This window comes from Ursus arctos, unplaced genomic scaffold (genome assembly GCF_023065955.2).
Source record: "Ursus arctos isolate Adak ecotype North America unplaced genomic scaffold, UrsArc2.0 scaffold_36, whole genome shotgun sequence".
NCBI classification, from domain to species: Eukaryota; Metazoa; Chordata; class Mammalia; order Carnivora; family Ursidae; genus Ursus; species Ursus arctos.
In genome coordinates, this window is record NW_026623050.1 from 13157311 (window position 1) to 13174803 (window position 17493).

General features: G+C 40.3%; 1 long non-coding RNA gene across 1 annotated transcript in view; it reads left to right on the forward strand.

The window, feature by feature from the left end:
- The first annotated feature begins 508 nt into the window (after nt 1-508).
- The window catches only part of LOC130542494 (uncharacterized), a 271209-nt gene continuing 254224 nt past the window's right edge, over nt 509-17493 (forward strand). The window contains exon 1 of the long non-coding RNA XR_008957087.1: nt 509-591. This is a non-coding gene — a long non-coding RNA (uncharacterized LOC130542494). The remainder of the gene's footprint in view (nt 592-17493) is intronic.

The following is a 17493-nucleotide window of genomic DNA, read 5'->3' on the forward strand; positions in this document are numbered from 1 at the left end:
AAATACACATCATTATATATAATACACAATACCTAAACCATAGTATTAACAAGATCAAAATAATGGGGTCTGCCTACTTAAGTGGCTGGGGGTGAGGGGGGAACGTGGCGGATGACCTAAAGGTCAGTCAGCTGTGTGCTACCCCAGGACTTTCCTCCGTTTGGAGACCTTAGGCTTTCAGAGCAGAGGTGGGGGCTTCGGCAGGGGAAGTTTAGAGCCGAGGGAGCGGCAGAAGCACGTGGGCTGAGGGGGGTGGGAGGACGCAGACGGAGGAGTAACCGGTGGAAGTGTCAAAGAGGAAGGAGCGGAGGGCTGCTGAGGTGACAGGGTGTGGTCTGTGGGGGAGCAGCCGAACCAGGAGAGGAGGGCAGAGAGACCCACCGGGACAGAGGCGGCAGTGGGGAGCGTGCCTGCGTCGCTCGGTGCCGTGACAGCGAGGAGCGCGGCGCGGGGCCGGGTGGCAAGGGGAGTTTCCGTCCTCGCTCAAGTGGAGCCCGGCTCGGAGCTGCGCCAGCGCCTTCCGCCTGGGCCCCCGGTGCCAGACACCTGCCGAGTCCGAAGCGGGAGTCCGGCCGAGCCTTCGGCCCCCAAGTAAGTCTTGCCTTTTCTCTCCATTTCTCCTCCGCGCCTCAGCCTCTTTATCTGTGGAGCTGAAAGCTCCTGTTGGGGGGCAGAGCGCAAAGCGCACCAGGAAGCTCCGGCGGCGTCCAGGGATGCTCCCAGGCTCCGGGCGCGCCCCGGGCGGCGCGGGGACCCGGCCCCGAGGCCCCGCGGCCGCGTTCGCCTGCGCAGCGCAGATGGAGGCGGCGGCAGAGTTGGTGGCACTGCTACTACCCGTCTTTTGTGTCTTGCCCGATCCCAGAGCCGTGCCAGGCCGGGGGGAGGGGGCGGAAGCCACTTTATGGCTCCTGGCCCCACCTCTTGCCCCCACCCCAAATCCTTCGGGATTTCACTAAGCCGCGGACTCGGGCGTAAGTGAGTGCCAAAGCCCCCAAGTGGGCTAGTTCCATCCGGGTGGGCAGCCGGCCGGACCTCCACGCCGCCCCCTCTTCTGATTTTCTTTTTAGATACGGTAGCTTTAACTGGTGGGTTCTGGGAGCAAGGCTTACTGAGTGATTACGGGAGGCTAGGTGTAGGGAACGACCTACCCTCCTGTTTTTCTCGGGTTCTGGAGGGGAAAGGATGGGGGCACCGGGAGCCCCGGAGCCAGGAGCGTCCCGGACGCGCTAGCGGGCTTGCGCGCGGCCGGCGAGCAGGCGTTCGCTGGGTGGGTCCCTCCTCTGGCTCATTGTTCGCGGTGACTGTTCTTGAGGACGGGCAGAGCGACACCGACACTGCTCACGGGGCCGTAAATAAAAGTGACGACTTGGAGGAGTGAGGTCAAGTCTGCTCAGAGGAAAGGGCTTACCCAGTTTGGAAACGGACTTTTCTGAGCTGGGAGGGCAATAGTAGTCGACAGCGAAAACCGCTCCTGAGTGTGAAACTTAGATCTGACTCTAATTCACAGAGACAACCTAGTGAATTAAACCCTCGGAAACAGGGCGCGTATTTCCTCATTGAAATTGTTTTCAGAGTAAGAAGATGGAGTTTTAAGTGCTATTGGCAACTGGCTGCTTTCTCTTGCTAGCTAGCACCTGTTTCTCTTAAAGGTTCCTGGGTGGGGTTTATTTTTTTCTCCCCCTCCCCCTCTGTTTCTGAATGTGTATTTATTCTGTTTGTGCTTTCAGCGAGTTGAATTGCAGGGTTGGGGGGGGGGATCCGTTTTTAAAAACAAAGTGCAATTTCCACTCCACTAACGGCCAAGCACTAGTGTACACATTCGTTGCTCTCCCATCCTAGCCGCATGCTAACATTCATGGAGGCAGACATGTGCACCTGGAGTCAAAGAGAGAGGGTTATCCATAGTTGAAGATGCCAAAACACAGCTAGTGCTTGTTCATTTTGTTGGAGAGGAGGACAGTCTTGAGTTTTCCCGTTTTTCTAAATTACAGCGATATCACCTGTTCATGGTATCTATTCTTTAGCCTACTACAAAGGAGGTGCATTTTCCTGAGAAGGGTATGCCTTCTTTCTCTAAGGTCCATGGCTACTAATCAGAGTAAGCTCTTGACAAGTGGGATTTTAAAAATTTATAGATATATTTGTATATTTATATATTTATATTTGTAGCTGGTTGTAAATCCCAGTAGCTATTAACACACCCAACTGCCCTGGTTATATTTTACTCTGACTTGCCTGATGGACCTGCTAAGTACATCAGTTTGCTGAAGCCTGGAGTTCCAGCCCCCGGGAGAAATAATACAAACACCTCTTTCTGACCATAGTCTGATTCCACAGGGAAGACCATGCAGAGTGGGGGTGTTGTTAATAGGGTATGGAAAACCGTGTGATTTATCCTAAGGAAGGGAGAGAGAGTTAGGTAGAAGATAAATAAAAATGGAAACCTGAGTAGGCATCCAACATACTCAGTTCCATAAATATACATGTGGAAAGTATGTTGTGTTTTTTCTCTCCCCCCCCCAATGCCCCTTACCACTCTTAATAATTTATTCCTTAATCTTTTCCATTGCAGTATTTGAGCCTCTTGTTTGTTTTCTTTGGCTTTGAAAAAAAAAACTTTTATATTTTAAATCTGTTAATATTTTTACATTTTCAAGATCAGTAGTGTTTATTGAGTGCATGGGATTATCTTTTAGGCTGTTCTTTTGTTTGTCTCCTTGCACACCATGTCCAGTTTAGTATGAGACCATGTGAACAATGAATCAACCAGGTTCTAATGAAGATTAAGACATGGAAGGTATCCACAGCTATGTATAAACTGTATACTCATTTAATCACCTTCCCACATGACCAGTTTTATCTAGTTGCTTGTTCATCTTCTGAAATCTCCTGACTCCAAATTCTTACCCAGATTGATTGCTGCACTAAATCTTGATTGTACAAAAAACAGAACTTAATTATTTTGGCCTCATTTATTAGTCAGCAATGTTTAGTGTTGCCAGTTTAATTATATCATTGAAATATGCATGACTTTAAAGTATGTTGAAAAAGGTCCTTTTAAACGTGTTTCTTCAAAAAGAAAAAAAAAAAGTCCTTGTGAAGCCATAATTTCACTGCTGTGAGGCCCCCTAGCCATTTGTGTTTATTGAGTTTACTCTTCCACATGAAGAAAGAACCATTGTTTTGTTGTCTAGGAGCTGAAGGAAGATGGAAAGTGAGAAAAGAAAAATCAAGCACTTTAAAATGCTATTATTTTCTCTACTTGGGAAAAAATATTTTTTTAAGTAAACAGTGATTATTTTCTTAAAGATCTACTGAAAGCTTACTGAAGGATACTGAGGAAAAGACATTTTCAGGATAGAAATGCTAGCTGTTACTAAATACTCAGAGAAGTTTGGTGTATATAAACATATATTTTTGAACCAATCTTACAATGCATTTTCTTCTTTCTGTAGAATTATGAGATGTTATTGAGTCATTGTTATTAAAATATTGAAATCTTATCAAAATCTATATTTAAATATGCTGTCTTTTTGAAAGTGCTTTAATTGTAATAGCCTGTTTGTTGAGATTAAAAAGAACATCATTGATGTCATGGTGTGCTTTGCATTTTAAAATAGTAGCTAATGAATTACAAACATTCATTACTCCACAACCACTTGCTGAAATTTCTCAGGACCCCAAATAGAGAATTATTTGTACTATATACTATCATTCAGACTCTTGATCCTCTTTTCTTCTTCACAATTAATTTCCTTTTAAAGTAATACTCTGTTGACTCTGAATCTTTTGTTATTTTTATCCTATGTCATAAATTTATGTGTAAATATCTTCAACATTGTCTGTAAGGGACGTTGGAATCATGTGGGGATTAGTGGAGTTGAAGAATGAAGAGAGAGAGAACAGCTTTTATTAAACCTGGAAAGAGTCAGAGCTTAACACAGGAAGAGAAGCGCAGGTTTCATTGAATTAATTCATTGAGGAACACTTCTTTGACCTTTAAAGTCCAAGCTGTGTGGCACATCATATACATTTGAATAATTCAGGCACTATCTTCACATATCATAAGGCAAAGTAATAGAGTATCATAGTGCTTTGCTTTGTTACATTTGAATGGTGACTTTAATTCCATTAATTTTTCTTCGTATTAAGTAACGAAAACTACCCACTGTTTTCTTTCTCTTTTTTTTTGTGCCGGGTATGGGGTGTGTGTAGGAGGCTGGAGGGGAGGGCATGCTGTTCTATTTATGTAAAAGTGAACGTTGTCAATGTTTATTTTGGAGACATTTTTTAAAATGTTTTTTAATTACATTATGTTAGTCACCATACAGTACATCCCTGGTTTCTGATGTAAAGTTCGATGATTCATTAGTTGCGTATAACACCCAGTGCACCATGAAATATGTGCCCTCCTTACTACCCATCACCGGTCTATCCCATTCCTCCACCCCCCTCCCCTCTGAAGCCCTCAGTTTGTTTCTCAGAGTCCATAGTCTATTTTGGAGACATTTTATTTAAAAACTTCAGTTTCCTCTTACAAGTTTAGAACTTAATGAATATTTAATAAGGAAGATGAAGCTTGACACTTATTTTCATAACTAGATGCAACCATAAACAAATTGGTTAAGTGATTCAAACAAGTGCATTTAAATCATAAATTTAGTTTTCCTTCCCATAAGCTAATATGAAGAAAAAGTATTGAATAAAATATTTTTAGTAGCCAATATTTGTTTAGATTTTCTTTAAAATAAAGATTAACATAATTGAGTGATAAAAATGTAGACATTTATGAAGGGAAGATATAGAGCAATGCAAATTGTGTATACTTTTTATATATAGCTTATTTTTGATAAATTATTAATTTTAATCTCAGGAATAATGTGTATTTCTTAACTGATCATATTTTCTCATTTGCTTTGGCCACTAGAAGGCTCAGAGCCAATCCGAGTCTAATTTATTGATCATATAAAGCTCTGTGGAATGCATGAGTGTGTATGTTATATTTCTCAGTGACTTTATCTTATTCTACTTATGTATTTTGTCGAAATGTCTATTTTTTTATTGTGTGGGGACACAGACCATCAAAACGAATAGGAGTAAGTGTTTAGAAATACAATCAAATCTGAAAATAGTTATTAAGGTCTAATATTGCAAATGCTGCGGACCCTAGCCAAACTTAGGCATGACTTCTGATCTAAAGATACTTCTATTCTGGCGAGATAGAGCAGCCATAAACATATAACAAACTAGCTAATAATGAGTCAACATATATTTGCACATCTGTTGCATGAAATTAAAAACCCAGACCTTATCTTTAATGAAGCTCAACTTCCACTTTCTGGAAAAACACTATTAATAGTACCAACCGGTAAAGCCAAGTAACCAAATCTTTTCATTAGAAAGAATTCCCCTCTGGGTATACTAAAATCCAAATAGTCTTGAGGATGTGAGAATAAAAATAAGTGTTGGAAAGATCATTGTGATCCTTTGGTAGTGGAGATTTTCAGACCTTTCTCTTTCTCTCTTCCCCTCTTCCTCTGTCTCTAATTGGCTTTTCTCCTTTCTACCTAATCAGCCGTTGGCTGGACCGGACTGACAGGTATGGCAATTCTGGTGGCAAGCTCACTCCACCAGGCTGTCAGCTTGTGAAATTTCTGGATATGTAAATACAATATTTTTTCTAAGTACTGTACTTAAATACAGTAGTTAAATGTAGCACCCACTGGTTGTTTCCTTTTGTACTTGAATCAACAACCATTTTAAGCTTTTAGAAGGGGCCACCCACAAAACTGTTCTTTTTGACTGTTGAAAAACTCAGGGAGAGGAAAAAAAAAAAAGTGAAAACTTGAAAAAAATTAGAACTAAATTATTGACCCAGAGTGACATGTTTATGGCTAAGGCCACAGACTCTGAATTAAACTTCCAAATCTGACCATCTACCTCTGGGTATAAATCTGATTCTCATCTTCCCTGTCTCCCACATAGACACCATTTTCCCCCAGACATCTCAATTATGGTTAATGTTAAAAATAATGTAAAGTCTAAAACACAAATATGTTGTCCTGAACTGAAGCAAAGTCTCAAATAGACAATGATAAATACTGATCATTTAAACGTAGCCTTGTAAGAAGCACATTGGATACAATGAAAATCTGTGTATTGGTACATTTACTGTGCTTCCAATTATGATATAAATAGTGCATAAAGCTTTAAAATTTTCATCAAATTAATGTTTCACAGACATGCAAATTAGCTACTGACATCTAAGGTGTATGTCATGTGATGATTCCTAATTGGCAAGTGAACCTCAGAGGGTTATTTATAGATTACATTGCAACAAAGTACTGGAGTAAATTCTCATTGTGCAGCTCAATTCAAATTGATGTTTTAGCTTTGATTCTCTTCACTTTTTTTTGTATCCCTTTTTATCTCTAAAGCCTTTCAGAAATAAGCTACCGAAGGTGCTAAATATGTAATTAATAACATTTGGATAGAGAATTTGTCTTCGAATTATCCCTAAGAGATTTGGAAACCAGTTAAGTATTCCTCACCAGCTTGTTCAGGTATGAAGAACTCTTGGGGCTATGAATTTGAACTCAGAGATTTGGTAATAGCCATCCAAAGCACATAGGATAAATGTTCACATAGAAAAAAGTGAGGAAAAAACTTGAGCATTTATCAAGTGAATTAATTTTTAAGAGTAGCTGCCTTTAAAGATCTGAGTTGAAATCCTGTTTTATTCTCTAATGGCTATTGAGGTTTCTCTAGAATGCAGTGAGAGAATTAAAATGTAACTACAATTCTCATACTATGGTATTAGGTCAGAATTTGGCCTTTCCTTTCTTTGTGCCCTGTCTGTATCTGCCTAATGGTAGCATAACCAAATAAAAAATGAGAAGTAAATACTTCATTTATTCTGCACATTTTTGTTCAGTATGTATTTTGTATATGGTATCAAGAAACAAGAGATATGCTGTAAATTTCTGCTTATGAAGATATAGCTTATTAGAGAATTTTCCAATTTATTGACCATTTGGTATTTTCTTCATGCTATACTCAACTTGAAATGTCCTGGGTGGCACAGCGGTTAAGCGTCTGCCTTCGGCTCAGGGCGTGATCCCGGCGTTCTGGGATCGAGCCCCACATCAGGCTCCTCCGCTGTGAGCCTGCTTCTTCCCCTCCCACTCCCACTGCTTGTGTTCCCTCTCTCGCTGGCTGTCTCTATCTCTGTCAAATAAATAAATAAAATCTTTAAAAAAAAAAAAAGAAATGTCCTACTTTCCCTACCAAATTGGAAAAATGCCTATCTTTGCATAAAGATATATCTATCTATTTGGGGGGGGGGGGTGGCATGTGTCAGTGGGGGGAGGGGCACTGGGAGAGAGAGAATCCCAAGCAGACTCCTCGCTGAGTGCAGAGCTGATGGGGGGCTCCATCTGACCTGACCCAAAACCAAGAGTTGGGTGCCCAACTGACTGAGCCACCTAGGTACCTCTAAAGATTTATTTGAAAGACACTTTCTGTTTGAAGGAATCCCGTAGTTGGATTTGAACTTGACTTTTTTTGTAAGAGTGTGTGTGTGTGTGTGTGTGTGTGTTATAGCAATATTCTAAGAATGAAAATGTTTAGAAAAATCGAAATATAGTATTTATTGAAATAATTTTTATTCTAAAGCTAAAGACAGAAAATAAATGTTGGATTCAAGCTACATGTGGAAGTAAATACTTTTCTTGTTTTGAACACTTTCGACTAGTAACTGAATACTTTGTTCTGGGGCCTGTTTTATTTTTTAATTGACAAAGGTACTAGTCATGTATAGCGTGGTATGGATATGGTCAAGGAAACTTGATTTCTTGCTAATGAAGGGTTATCAGGAAATTTACCCCTTAATTAGAAAAAGTACACTTTCATTAATAAACATTGAATAAGGACTTACTGTGTATGAGGTACATGTACTTTAATGGTAAATGGGTTCTTGAAGTTACCAGATTCTCTTACTGTGTTAGCTTACTCCATTCACTCTCCTGGAGGACTATATCATACTTTGTTTTCTCTCCTTAAACACTCGGACCTGTGTCTACACCTTCACTCTCAGATGAAGGCCTTGCTTCCTATTCACAGATATAAGAGAGGCAATCAAAAAAGAATTTTTGTAGACACCCACTGCCACATTTATCCACCTACCAGTGTTTGCTCCCACATAATTTGCCTTCTTGCAGGTTCTCTCCCACAGCATTGATGATATTTCAACTGTTATTTTAGTGGAATACAAGGTAGAAATATGTAAATGTAATTTGTTAGGGAATAAAAACATTCTGTTAGACCTAAAATTTACATTTTTAATTGTTTAGCACTGGGAAATAATCAGGGTTTCAGTCAAAGTGGAATATAAAGTGTGTTACCTGGAATAGTGAAAGATTAGAAGAAACATACTTTCCCAAAGGTAGGATGAAACAATAAAGTATAGCACATTTTTATAATAGAATGTTAAGCATTATTTAAAACTAATTTTTTCAAAAAATAATTATGGACAAGGTAAAAGTAGATGGTATAGTGTAAAAGAGAACAATCCTAAACTGCACATACTACATGATACAATTTTGTATATGTACATAGAAAAGACCAGAAAAGTTAGTGAACCATATTAAAAGGTTGTTCCAATGGGCATTGAGTTGAAATGTGTGCTGCATAGCAAATCCTTTGAATATATTAGCTTGAAAGAGAAAACTTCCTGGTGGGAAGATCCTGGTAGCATAGAAAATGTACATTGAATAAACAATAGTAAAAGCCATTTCTTCAGTGTGATTCAATTGTTCTTGAAACATCTGTCCCCACCAGGCATTCCCCTTGCCTGCTACATTCAATCCACCAAGACCCATAGAATTTACTGCTAAAATATATCACGAATCCATTTAATTTTTACCATCTCTACTGCTATCCTTCCGGAATGACCCCGTATTGTCAGCCTGGATCATTGCCTTAGCTTCTAGCAGATTCTTCCCACTTTTGCTCTGGCAGAACTGATGACATGAGAGGCTATATTGCATAGTGTTTGAAGCATGGACCCAGTGGCTGGGTGGCCTGATTATAAATCCCAACATTGCTACTTACTGGCTGTGAGACCAGGGTGGGGGTTGGGGGCAAGTTACTTGACTTCTCTTTACTTCTGTTTTCCCACTGATAAAATTGGTGATATTAATACCTATCTTATAAGGTTATTATGAGGATTAAATGAGTGTCTGGCAGAAAGTGAGTACTATTATGTATTGCCTATTTGTCAAGACCTAAATTATATTACACCTTTTCTTCTTTAAAACCATTCAAGGACTTCTCCTTGCACTTTGAATTAAACCCTTATGATTACCTACATCAACATCAACTCTTGCCACTATTTCAATGAAAACATCAAGTCCATTCTGTCACAGGGCCTTTACATATGCTTTTCCCTCTGCCTGGAACACTCTCAACTGACTCTCCCCATAGTTGCTTCTTGTCCTACAGGTGACTCTCCCCATAGTTGCTTCTTGTCCTACAGGTCTCAGCTTCTGCTGCCTCCTCTGAGAGCCCTTCTCTGACTTCTACTTATCTAAAGGACACTTCCTGCTACTCTTCTTTTCAGCCTCTATACCTTACCTCTAGACCTTATCACAATTTGAGCTTTTTCTTTGTTTGTTAATCTTTCCCCCCTCCATTTGACCATGAGAATTTAAATTCTCGGAAACAAAGATAATGCCTGTCATGGTTACATTTGTTTCCCCTAATATCTAGCAGAGGGTCTGGCATGTAGTATTAGGCACATGAATAAATATTGGATGGATGGATGGATGGATGGATGGATAGATGGATGGATAGGTGGATGGATAGGTGGCTGAGATTCTAACTATTCTAATCAAGGGATTGCATTTCTAGAAGGGCTAACTTCATATTTACAAGGTCTGTATGTCACTAAGAAGATACAAGAGGTTAAATTATTAACACTTATCATTTTGCCTCTCGTACCTAGGGCCTTAAATATACTTGTCAGAACACAAGTGCATTTTGAAAGAAGTAGAGAGCTTGAGAGTGGAGTGGGGAGTGATGGTTGGACTGGGGGACCTATACCTGAAGATATTTCAGCTCAGGGATGGCCTAAGTGGAAACTGCAGTGTTGGGATACAGGGTGGGCTCGAGGTGAGGTTTCAGAAAGTTGATAGTTGACAGCATTCGAGAGGAAGTATCAGCTCAGCACTTCACAAAGAACCAGGTTAAAAATATTACATAAAGCAACTTCCATAGCATCTTACTTCTTAACTTTAGAGAATGTTGCATAGGGTTCTGTATATGCAATGCCAAAATAAGTGGATGAACGATGTTTTTAAGAAGTCAAATTAGTTATTTGATGTCCTGAAATAAAAACAAAATTTTTCTTTGGATTTAGCTTATTTTTAAAATGGAAGTTAGTGAAACCTGAGTATGTGTGTACATGAGTGTGTGTCCATCTTTGCAAACTTTTTTTTTTAAGACAGAAAAACTCTGCATGTGGAAAAGATGTTTTCATGTATTGCTTTTGATCATAAAACTGTTAAGGCATGGAGTTTTCTATCAAGTGATGTTCCCTTTCTTTTACCAGGAGGTGTCACTACAGCTCACTCAAACTTACTAGTGCATTCCGTAGGGACGAAGTAGTGCCAGCATTTTATCACAATGTCAGTACCCACTCACCAGGTTCTCTGCTGAGTTCTTAAAGGAAATCTGATGGAAAAAGAAGCTTTTCCAGGTGCCTCACCTCCAAACAAATGTTGTGATCATGAATTAGCTGAAAACTTAAAGACTTATTTAATATTTTGGAAACAAAAAACATTCTTTTCTTTTTTTTAGATTTTATTTATTTGAGAGAGAGAGAGAGAGAGAACAAGGGGGGAGGGGGTGGGGAGGAAGGGAGATGGGGAGGGGGAGGGGCCAAAGGGAAGGGAGAAGCAGGCTCCCTGCGGAGCAGGAAGCCCAACATGGGGCTCAATCCCAGGACCCAGGGATCATGACCAGAGTGAAGGCAGACGCTTAACCCACTGAACCACCCAGGCATCCCAACAAGCAGCATTCTTACTTTCCTTTTAATGGGACAACTGTGGAATAACAACAAAGAACAAGATAAAGGAGGAGAGACAGACATAGAGAAACCTGAAGAGTGAAACTGAAGTGTTTGCAGTGATAACACTCCACTTGGAGCTCTCTAAAAACCACTCTTCTCCCACTGTCTGACTTGGTGTCTGTTGTCCCTTTCTTGCCCCCTTCTCTGCCCAGAGAAGTCCAGCTTGCTCTGCCAGAGCTGTTATAATGAAAACAAAAACAACTCTCTAATGTTGAGCTAATACGCTATCCAAGCTTTTTGTCACATATCATTGCTACCTGCTCTGAAATACCATTTATAATACCATTATACAATAGGTGTTATTACAAAAAAATGTCCATGTCAGGAAAATAAAAATTAGAAGGTTGCATGATTTGTATTTGTAGATATGATTTGACTGTAGACTCATCAGATTTCAAAAGCACACCCTTGTTCTTTCCATGATACCTCTGTAGAGTTCCTCCTACTGGATACTTTCCTAACATCCCTGACTGATTTAGGGACCCCTTCTGCTTGTCCCACAACATCTGGTGCTCACCCAGTGTGAACACTCAAAATGACTGGACCATGACCCTCTATTTTTTTTTCTCCCTCTTCACCCAAAGCATGGGTATGATGTCTTGTCTCCGGAACAGAACATGGACACCCAGTGTTGGTGTTCATGGATGGGCGAACAAGAGAAAAGGTGCATCCAAAGATGGGGCTCCAAGGTCAGTGAGGGTGTGGAGGAGAAAAGCATGGAAGGCGAGGACTGTTGGATGGTTGCCTTTCACCCACTGCTGTTGGCCTCACTTGCTCCACAAGCAACTGGACGATGAAGAGGAAAGCCCCAACAGTTTTGGGAGGAGGAAAAACAGGGTTAAGTGCTCAAGAAAGAGAGAATATTCAGCACAGCCCACACCTTGTAGCTCCTTTAAACTGGAGGAGAAATACTGGCATGTGAGGAGCTGTGTTTTCTTCTGACCTGCAGGTGGCAGCATGGCCCAGCTGTCAGAGACCGACTCAGTTCGTGGACACCCTTAATGCTACAGGATTCAGGATTGTTCTCAGGGCATTTAGTGCCCAGGGAATGATTAATGGTGCTGCCCGCTCACTGCACCCCGAGGGTAATTGAGCCTGCAATATTTTGGAGGCTGCAGAGAGACTTCCTGAGCGTCTGATAGAAGGGACTGAAACATTTTGGACATTATATCCCTTTGGAGACCTCCTCCAGGTCTTTTTGTTGTGCCCAGAATGCAATCTTTGGCAGAACGTTTTAAAGGGGGAAAAAAAGAGACCATACCACCACCTTTAAAATATGGGAAATTGAACAGGCTTAATGCTTTTTCAGATGTTTGGTTTGCTGTGCATTCCATATTCTTTTTTCTTTCTTTGGTTCTGAAATAATATTCCTTTCCACCTGACTTAAAGCAAATCCTCTGGAAGGTAGCTTATGTTAATTGACTGAGTATTTTGAAAGAGTGCAGGCAGAGCTATGTCTAATGTCTTCATTTAAATAAGCTCTACGTCCTTTTATATTGTAAGCTGAGGTATTTAAAAGTAAGATGATTGGAAATTTCTAAAGTTGCACACAATTCAAGAGAATGTGAAACATGTTAGAATGAGTGACTGACACGGGGGTACGCTGTCCATTTATTCTAAATATACATGTAATATCAGTTACAGAAGACAACCAACAAAAGATCTTAAGCTTGTCGGGTTGGGTTTGTGTGACTGCTTCTTTTCATTAGAATTTTTAGTAACTGGGAAAAATGCCAGATTCTAAACGCTAGAAGACGGTGTCTTGACTAGGCTAGGATATACTAGTAAATCTTAGCACTGTTCAGGAAAAAAAATCACTTAAGGATTCAGAAAATGTTTGTTCATCTCTGCATTCAAATGGGGAATGTGAACCTCCACCTTTCTGTAGTTTGGATTTACATCCTCTGATGGTTGGTTGTAGGCAGTGACTCCTAGCTTCTTCAGTGAATTCTTTAATATCGCTTTGGTATTTTTGAGAACAATTGTTCTTCCCCCAGGCCTGGGAGATTTTACTCTGCATCACAGAAGATTCCTTCATGGTAGACCATGATGATTTAAAGTTGTATTCTGTGTGGGAAGTTATCTGCTAGATATTTAGAGAGGCGAACTTAACTGGTTCTCCGCGTGCTGACACTTTTACGTTTTAGCAGGCAGGAAATTCCGTCTCCTTAATTTTTTTTTTTAAGATTTTATGTATTTATTTGACAGAGAGAGAGAGACAGCCAGGGAGAGAGGGAACACAAGCAAGGAGAGTGGGAGAGGAAGAAGCAGGCTCACAGCGGAGGAGCCTGACGTGGGGCTCGATCCCAGAACGCCGGGATCACGCCCTGAGCCGAAGGCAGACGCTTAACTACTGTGCCACCCAGGCGCCCCTCTTTAATTTTTTTTGGAATAGAGTACAAAATCAGAAGGATGATTAGGACGGCCCCTCGAATTCTAGTTTTAGATTAGAATGCAGGTGTTATATAGACTGTTGTTTGGTCTTCCTTTGCTTTGTTATATTTACTAGGACGTTGAGCTTACAATAGTGCTTTTTGTGTTGAAGACTTAAGCTAGGGATTGAAAAAGTAGGGCATGAGATTGGGGCATTAATTGAGATAGGTCCACCATGGTTATTCATGGCCTCTGATTGAAGTCTAACTATAACAACAAAATTAGTAGGAAAAAAAAATCTCAGCATAGCCTAAAATCCTGCTTGATGATCCATGACTCACTGAAGGGCTTTTCCTAGACTGCCAGTTTCTATTTCCTTGGCTGCTTTTGGCAGTTCATTAAAAATGTCTTGATTTGATCTCTTGAAATAAAGATCTGAGTTTCCATGCTGCCTTTAATTAATATACCACTTAATATATAAATTACAGTGTTCTAAGTAGTAGTATTTATATTTCCTATATTTTTTCTAATTAGATTATAATTTCTGCTATTAATGTTTAATTTATACTTGTGAAGGAACAATTTTTGGATATATTTAAATCTTTGCTTTGCTGAGTCAAGAGTCCATTGCCCTGCAAAAGAACAGAGCTGGTACTACATTAAACAGAGGGCTCACTGATCAACTTCACATTTCAAAGCTTAACTTCTTGACTTCTTTGCTTTAGCACAATAATGTTCTTGAAAATCAGGTATTGTTGAGGAAAAAGGATTTTCTAAATCCATTAGTTCTTAGTAAATCAAATCCATTAACTCCCAACAGATCAAGAAACAAGAATGGTAGAATAGGTCAGAGAGTTTTAGTGCACTCCAAGGGGTAGAGCAAACTCAAGATGAGACAGAGAAAATGGAAAACCAGCTCCTTTGGCCCTAACGAATTATGGCAGGAAAAGCAGTTATGGAATTGGGGAATGAGGTGGTGGGTTTTTAAGATCCTGACCCTTGTCTAGGAGAAATGGTTGTGCCTATGGACACCAACGAAGGGCACCTGCAGGTTCTTCCAAAAGACTAGGTGGTACATTCAAATTTCAGTAGTCACCCAGAGGACTTACATTTAGCAGGTCTGCAATGGCATGGTTACGTCATTTGTTTATAGTCTGTGTCTCTTCTGCTATTTTTATCGGATGGGCATCTGTTTTGATTGGCACATGCTATGACATACTCATTGTTAAATATTTTGAATTTACTTCAGGTTACCCACATGGGGAGCAGACTGGTCCTCCCTCTCATTTCTGGGACCTGAGAGCATCTGAAGTAGAAGCATGTGAAGCATGGATTAAAGTTCCTTCTACTCGCTGTCATAAACCCGTGGTCAATCTAGGAATTACCTCAGGGAAGGAAGGGAGAAGAGGAAGAAATAGGAAAAGCAGAGCATGTATGATAAAAAAAGACTATATCCTCCAGAAAATGACTATATAAATAGCCCTACTAGTGAGCTAACTTTGAGTAGACCCAATACTTAAGTTTAAGGAGACTGCTCAAGCTAGAATAAAATTAAAATATTGCGAATTAGTAAGTCCAAGTGGGCAGTTTAAAGAAGAATCATATGAGAAAGAAAAAGAAACTATATGTTCTTTTCACATCTCAGAGTAGGATGAGTGAATCTCCTCCTACCTCCTACATACTCCTGCTGAGTCCTCTCTACAGCAGCAATAACTTGGGAACTATGGCCCAAGCTGACTTCTGATTGCTTTGGTTTGTTCCTCTTGCTTCTCATATGTGTATAGAAATGTGTAGGGAGTCACACATTGCTTTGGATAGCCTCCTTCTTTAAGCGTCTCGCTTACACTAGACTTTTCCAAGTCTAATTCAGAGGTGGTGCCTTTAACCCCTTTCCTTTTCTATGCTTGCTTCTCCAACTGCATAAATCTGAGTGATCTATTTCCAAAGCTAGTAACGAACCCGTTTCTTGGGATTTGTCTCTTAACTTCTGTGACATTCTTCTCCCGTTTTAAAAATGTGGATCCCATTGTGGCAAAGGTCATGTTGTTCCGTACAGATAGCGATTTAAGACAGGGAGGTAAGTGGGAACAACGGTACCTTGGATCCCGTCTTTTTCATCTCTGAAACTCCTGCTTTGAAGGGCTCCTGTGTTGCATAATTCCAAGGTGAACCGTTAACACTATAGGTGTACAAAGCAGAGACCCAGATTCTCACAGTTTGATGAGATAATTTTTTTCTTTCATTTAAGGGAAGGTGAAAAGCATGAATAAATTAATAAGCAAATGTTGGCTCCAACATTCAGACTTTTTTCCCCCTAAATCTAGAGCCCAGATTTTAATTCTACTGGGCACCAATATTTTTTATAAAATCTTGGTCGTAAATGATAATAAAAATATATGGTGATAGGAGAGAGGACAACTGTATTTGTCAATATGTTTTGTGCCTCTCTGAAACCTCTATGTGACAAGATTTTACTGGGTATAGTGTGAAGTCCCTTCCTGGGAAGGAACTTTCCCTAGAAGCATCACTTTGAAGACTTTAAACAGATAAAAGGGAGAGGTGGAAGAGAGGAACTCTAACCTCTTTTTTTTTTTTTTTAAAGATTTTATTTATTTATTTGACAGAGATAGAGACAGCCAGTGAGAGAGGGAACACAAGCAGGGGGAGTGGGAGAGGAAGAAGCAGGCTCCCAGCGGAGGACCCTGATGTGGGGCTCGATCCCAGAACTCCGGGATCACGCCCTGAGCCGAAGGCAGACGCTTAACCGCTGTGCCACCCAGGCGCCCCGGAACTCTAACCTCTTATACATTTCCCCCTTATTGGTTTTGCCTGCGTACCTTAACATCTGTGGTAGGTAGTTGGCCTTTAGGGCCGTTGAAAGTTTCCATCTGCAAGTGCGGTTGTTTGTTTATTTGTTTCTGTCTCTTTATTTCTAACCTTTCCACAAAAATATTTGAGGTACTAAAGCTGTTAGGATAGTTCAGTGGGCCTATTAACTAATGAAGAGGTTTATATTAAGGGGAAGAAACCTATGAAACTGGATGGTTTCAGCCTCTCTCATTACCAACCTTGAATCACACCACCTGAAGAACTCCGCGATTCCTGTGAACGGAAAGTACCCTCTAGCACGGTGTTTGCTGGACAGTCTTGGTGGGTGGATTAGGTTTTAAGGTGAACAAGGCAGAACTTGAGCCACTGACAATTCTGTGCCCAAGGAAGAGGACATGTGTGTGTGCCTCACTCAAAATGACAGAGAATTCCAGCATTCCTGTATTACTTGCAGGATGTTTTTGAACGAACATGTAAGTATCTAAGTGTGTGTGTGAGACATTTCAGCAATTCCTTCAAGAAAATGATGTTGTTTCAATGTAAAAACCCAATTGCGAAAGAGTTAAAGATGTATTTTCCCCAACCTGATCCACACTGAACTCCACCCTGGTAAAACACTCCTTAAGTATTTCTTTTCCATAAAAACTTCTTAAACTAAAGTAGATCTCTCTTCTCTCATGCCTTCACAGAAGGAAAGCATAAATTTATTCTAGAGTATTTTCTTATATGTGTAAGCTGAGATATCTAATAAAAGTAGTTGACATTTATTAAATTAATGCTATCTGCCTTGCACTCTGATGGGTTAGGTAGCCCCATACATTAACCTCATTTTGTGCTCATTATGAAAGTTCATATTATTAATACTCTTTGACAGATGAGAAAACTGAGTTGTTGAGAGTTTCAAGTAGTGTACTCAACCTTCAGCTGTTTGGAGGTGGAACTGAGGCCAGCCTTGGAGACCACACTCTTCATCACCATGGTTTACTGCCTCCTGATGCAGGGCAAAATGTTCAGTAAACTTGAAAGCAAGATTCCTCGTATGCAGAAGATTATCTATGTACTTAAGTTGCCATAGAATAAGGGAAAGACCAGTGGAATGAATCAGAGGACCCAATTTTTTTTGAAGATTATTTATTTATTTTAGAGAGAGAGAGAGAGAGAGC